Genomic DNA, 6,913 nt, shown 5'->3' with positions numbered 1-6,913 from the left:
TGTACTATAGAATGTACTATAGAATGTACTATAGAATGTGCTATAGAATGTGCTATAGAATGTGCTATAGAATGTACTATAGAATGTACTATAGAATGTGCTATAGAATGTGCTATAGAATGTGCTATAGAATGTACTATAGAATGTACTATAGAATGTGCTATAGAATGTACTATAGAATGTGCTATAGAATGTACTATAGAATGTACTATAGAATGTACTATAGAATGTACTATAGAATGTGCTATAGAATGTACTATAGAATGTACTATAGAATGTACTATAGAATGTACTATAGAATGTGCTATAGAATGTACTATAGAATGTACTATAGAATGTACTATAGAATGTACTATAGAATGTGCTATAGAATGTGCTATAGAATGTGCTATAGAATGTACTATAGAATGTACTATAGAATGTCCTATAGAATGTGCTATAGAATGTACTATAGAATGTACTATAGAATGTGCTATAGAATGTACTATAGAATGTGCTATAGAATGTACTATAGAATGTACTATAGAATGTCCTATAGAATGTGCTATAGAATGTACTATAGAATGTCCTATAGAATGTGCTATAGAATGTACTATAGAATGTCCTATAGAATGTACTATAGAATGTACTATAGAATGTGTTATAGAATGTACTATAGAATGTGCTATAGAATGTGCTATAGAATGTGCTATAGAATGTACTATAGAATGTGCTATAGAATGTACTATAGAATGTGTTATAGAATGTGCTATAGAATGTCCTATAGAATGTGCTATAGAATGTACTATAGAATGTCCTATAGAATGTGCTATAGAATGTACTATAGAATGTCCTATAGAATGTGCTATAGAATGTACTATAGAATGTCCTATAGAATGTACTATAGAATGTACTATAGAATGTACTATAGAATGTACTATAGAATGTGCTATAGAATGTACTATAGAATGTACTATAGAATGTACTATAGAATGTGCTATAGAATGTGCTATAGAATGTACTATAGAATGTACTATAGAATGTGCTATAGAATGTGCTATAGAATGTGCTATAGAATGTGCTATAGAATGTGCTATAGAATGTACTATAGAATGTGCTATAGAATGTACTATAGAATGTACTATAGAATGTGCTATAGAATGTGCTATAGAATGTGCTATAGAATGTGCTATAGAATGTACTATAGAATGTACTATAGAATGTCCTATAGAATGTACTATAGAATGTGCTATAGAATGTGCTATAGAATGTGCTATAGAATGTACTATAGAATGTGCTATAGAATGTGCTATAGAATGTACTATAGAATGTGCTATAGAATGTACTATAGAATGTACTATAGAATGTACTATAGAATGTGCTATAGAATGTGCTATAGAATGTGCTATAGAATGTACTATAGAATGTACTATAGAATGTGCTATAGAATGTACTATAGAATGTACTATAGAATGTACTATAGAATGTGCTATAGAATGTACTATAGAATGTGCTATAGAATGTGCTATAGAATGTACTATAGAATGTGCTATAGAATGTACTATAGAATGTACTATAGAATGTACTATAGAATGTGCTATAGAATGTGCTATAGAATGTGCTATAGAATGTACTATAGAATGTACTATAGAATGTACTATAGAATGTGCTATAGAATGTACTATAGAATGTACTATAGAATGTACTATAGAATGTGCTATAGAATGTACTATAGAATGTGCTATAGAATGTACTATAGAATGTACTATAGAATGTACTATAGAATGTGCTATAGAATGTGCTATAGAATGTGCTATAGAATGTACTATAGAATGTACTATAGAATGTCCTATAGAATGTGCTATAGAATGTGCTATAGAATGTACTATAGAATGTCCTATAGAATGTGCTATAGAATGTACTATAGAATGTCCTATAGAATGTACTATAGAATGTACTATAGAATGTGTTATAGAATGTACTATAGAATGTGCTATAGAATGTGCTATAGAATGTGCTATAGAATGTACTATAGAATGTGCTATAGAATGTACTATAGAATGTGTTATAGAATGTGCTATAGAATGTCCTATAGAATGTGCTATAGAATGTACTATAGAATGTCCTATAGAATGTGCTATAGAATGTACTATAGAATGTCCTATAGAATGTGCTATAGAATGTACTATAGAATGTCCTATAGAATGTACTATAGAATGTACTATAGAATGTGTTATAGAATGTACTATAGAATGTTTTATAGAATGTGCTATAGAATGTGCTATAGAATGTGCTATAGAATGTACTATAGAATGTGTTATAGAATGTACTATAGAATGTGTTATAGAATGGTATATTTAAGTTATTAAAGTGTTTTTTTCTTTGGCAGGCTCTGATAAAAACAGGTGAAAGCAATATGCTTGGCTTGGCCTGTTGCTGACCTCTTATCTGTCACGTAACACACACACACACAGAGAGAGAGAGAGAGACAAAGACACGCTACAGAGGTAGACTTACTCTGGAGACGGAAGAGAGAGAGAGTCAGAGAGAAACAGAGAGAGAGAAAGAGAAAAAATGCTGACTCTTTATTCCCTGTTCCTCAGTTCGTGACAGAGAGAGAGGAGTGGTGCCAAGGGCATTTTCTAATATAAATGTGTGTGTGTGTGTGTGTGTGTGTGTGTACACCATAGTATCCCCTTAGCCAAAACAAAGAGGGTGGGGGACAGAGAGGGGGTGTGGTGGTAACGTGCTGGGTGGAGCACACACACATCAGGGTTGAATGGCGGGATGTCATGTCTAAATCTGGCCTCTCTACGACCTCCGCTTGATGAATCATCAACGCTCAGGGTGGGGACAGACAGCACATCTCAGTATGGAGACAGACAGCACATCTCAGAATGGAGACAGACAGCACATCTCAGAATGGAGACAGACAGCCTTCTCAGTATGGAGGACAGACAGCACATCTCAGTATGGAGACAGACCGCACATCTCAAGGTGGGGACTGACAGCACATCTCAGGGTGGGGACAGACAGCACATCTCAGGTTGGGGACAGACAGCCATCTCAGGGTGGGGACAGACATCACATCTCAGTATGGAGACAGACAGCACATCTCAGGGTGGGGACAGACAGCACATCTCAGGGTGGGGACAGACCGCACATCTCAGGGTGGAGCACAGACAGCACATCTCAGTATGGAGGACAGACAGCACATCTCAGTATGGAGGACAGACAGCCATCTCAGTATGGAGGACAGACAGACATTTCAATATGGAGGACAGATAGCACATCTCAGTATAGAGACAAACAGCCTTCTAAGTATGGAGGACAGACAGCACATCTCAGTATGGAGACAGACAGCACATCTCAGGGTGGGGACAGACCGCACATCTCAGGGTGGGGACAGACCGCACATCTCAGTATGGAGACAGACAGCACATCTCAGGGTGGGGACAGACAGCACATCTCAGTATGGAGGACAGACAGCCATCTCAATATGGAGGACAGACAGCCAATCTCAGTATGGAGGACAGACAGCACGTCTCAGTATGGAGGACAGACAGCCATCTCAATATGGAGGACAGACAGCCCATCTCAATATGGAGGACAGACAGCCCATCTCAGTATTGAGACAGACAGCCATCTCAGTAGAGGACAGATAGCACATCTCAGTATGGAGGACAGACAGCCCATTTCAGTAGAGGACAGACAGCCCATCTCAGTAGAGGACAGACAGCTCATCTCAATATGAAGGACAGACAGCCCTTCTCAATATGGAGGACAGACAGCACATCTCAGTATAGAGACAGACAGCCATCTCAGTATGGAGGACAGACAGCCATCTCAGTATGGAGGACAGACAGCCATCTCAGTATGGAGGACAGACAGCCATCTCAGTATGGAGGACAGACAGCCATCTCAGTATGGAGGACAGACAGCGCATCTCACTATGGAGGACAGACAGCACATCTCAGTATGGAGGACAGACAGACATCTCAATATGGAGGACAGACAGCACATCTCAGTATTGAGACAGACAGCCATCTTAATATGGAGGACAGACAGCCATCTCAATATGGAGGACAGACAGCACATCTCAGTAGAGGACAGACAGCACATCTCAATATGAAGGACAGACAGCCATCTCAATATGGAGGACAGACAGCACATCTCAGTAGAAGACAGACAGCACATCTCAGTAGAGGACAGACAGCACATCTCAGTAGAGGACAGACAGCCCATCTCAATATGGAGGACAGACAGACAAACTTTGTTTCTAGTGACAGGTTGGTCTGTATTTGCTGCAGCATGTTACAGTAATGTACTGTAAAGACCGAATGTTTAATTTATCTCCATCTGGCTCTCGTCTTTTAATTTGTAAAGATGATTTTAGTTTTTAACTGCAGCTGCAGATTTTTAAAACAGCCTAAAATAATGTTGCTTTAAATCACGAACGGTACTCTCTAGACTCTCTCTTTAAATCAGTGCACGAACGGTACTCTCTAGACTCTCTCTTTAAATCAGTGCACGAACGGTACTCTCTAGGCTCTCTCTTTAAATCAGTCCACGAACGGTACTCTCTAGACTCTCTCTTTAAATCAGTGCACGAACGGTACTCTCTAGACTCTCTCTTTAAATCAGTCCACGAACGGTACTCTCTAGACTCTCTCTTTAAATCAGTGCACAAACGGTACTCTCTAGACTCTCTCTTTAAATCAGTGCACGAACGGTACTCTCTAGGCTCTCTCTTTAAATCAGTGCACGAACGGTACTCTCTAGGCTCTCTCTTTAAATCAGTGCACGAACGGTACTCTCTAGGCTCTCTCTTTAAATCAGTCCACGAACGGTACTCTCTAGACTCTCTCTTTAAATCAGTGCACGAACGGTACTCTCTAGGCTCTCTCTTTAAATCAGTGCACGAACGGTACTCTCTAGACTCTCTCTTTAAATCAGTCCACGAACGGTACTCTCTAGACTCTCTCTTTAAATCAGTGCACGAACGGTACTCTCTAGGCTCTCTCTTTAAATCAGTGCACGAACGGTACTCTCTAGGCTCTCTCTTTAAATCAGTCCACGAACGGTACTCTCTAGACTCTCTCTTTAAATCAGTCCACGAACGGTACTCTCTAGACTCTCTCTTTAAATCAGTGCACGAACGGTACTCTCTAGACTCTCTCTTTAAATCAGTCCACGAACGGTACTCTCTAGACTCTTTAAATCAGTCCACGAACGGTACTCTCTAGACTCTCTCTTTAAATCAGTGCACGAACGGTACTCTCTAGGCTCTCTCTTTAAATCAGTGCACGAACGGTACTCTCTAGGCTCTCTCTTTAAATCAGTCCACGAACGGTACTCTCTAGACTCTCTCTTTAAATCAGTCCACGAACGGTACTCTCTAGACTCTCTCTTTAAATCAGTGCACGAACGGTACTCTCTAGACTCTCTCTTTAAATCAGTCCACGAACGGTACTCTCTAGACTCTTTAAATCAGTCCACGAACGGTACTCTCTAGACTCTCAGTCCTCTCTCTCCATCAACTACATTCAAATTGCATCTACAAATAGATCACCCTGTTCTAGATTGATATATAGTCCTATATATGGGTGTCCTCTCTCAGGAAATACATTCAATGCAATATGAGCCTTATATTTAATAATATCTAATTAAGAAGATGGTGCCGACAGACACGACAGCTCTGCTGGTGTTACGGTACAGAGTCAATGTGGAGGCTATATACAGGGGGTACCGGTACAGAGTCAATGTGGAGGTTATATACAGGGGGTACCGGTACAGAGTCAATGTGGAGGCTATATACAGGGTGTACCGGTACAGAGTCAATGTGGAGGCTATATACAGGGGTACCGGTACAGAGTCAATGTGGAGATTATATACAGGGGGTACTGGTACAGAGTCAATGTGGAGGCTATATACAGGGGGTACCGGTACAGAGTCAATGTGGAGGCTATATACAGGGGTACCGGTACAGAGTCAATGTGGAGGCTATATACAGGGTGTACCAGTACAGAGTCAATGTGGAGGCTATATACAGGGGGTACTGGTACAGAGTCAATGTGTAGGCTATATACAGGGGGAATCGGTACAGAGTCAATGTGGAGACTATATACAGGGGGAATCGGTACAGAATCAGTGTGGAGGCTATATACAGGGTGTATCGGTACAGAGTCAATGTGGAGGCTATATACAGGGGGGTACTGGTACAGAGTCAATGTGGAGGCTATATACAGGGGGTACCGGTACAGAGTCAATGTGCTGGGGCACCGGTTAGTCGAGGTAATTGAGGTAATATGTAGATGTATGTAGAGTTATTAAAGTGACTATGCATAGATGATAGCAGAGTAGCAGCAGCATAAGGGGGGGGGGGGGGGAGCAGTTGAAATAGGCTGGGTAGCCATTTGATTAGAGGTTCAGGAGTCAGGAGTATAGAAACCTCTTGAACCTAGATTTGGCAGAGAGGAGAGGGAGCGGAGACAGGTGACGACAGGGGGTAGATGAGAGGTGAGGAGAGAGGACAGGTGACAGGTGAGGCGAGAGGACAGGTGAGAGATGAGGAGAGAGGACAGGTGAGAGGTGAGGAGAGAGGACAGGTGAGAGGTGAGGAGAGAGGACAGGTGAGAGGTGAGGAGAGAGGACAGGTAGAAGTGAGGAGAGAGGACAGGTGAGAGGTGAGGAGAGAGGACAGGTGAGAGGTGAGGAGAGAGGACATGTGAGAGGTGAGGAGAGAGGACAGGTGAGAGGTGAGGAGAGAGGACAGGTGAGAGGTAAGGAGAGAGGACAGGTGAGAGGTGAGGAGAGAGGACAGGTAACAGGTGATGAGAGAGGACAGGTGACAGGTGAGGAGAGAGGACAGGTGACAGGTGAGGAGAGAAGACAGGTGAGAGGTGAGGAGATGGGTCAGGGGAGAGATGAGGCA

This window comes from Oncorhynchus clarkii, chromosome 8, assembly GCF_045791955.1.
Source record: "Oncorhynchus clarkii lewisi isolate Uvic-CL-2024 chromosome 8, UVic_Ocla_1.0, whole genome shotgun sequence".
NCBI classification, from domain to species: Eukaryota; Metazoa; Chordata; class Actinopteri; order Salmoniformes; family Salmonidae; genus Oncorhynchus; species Oncorhynchus clarkii.
Note: the sequence above shows the minus strand (reverse complement) of the source record.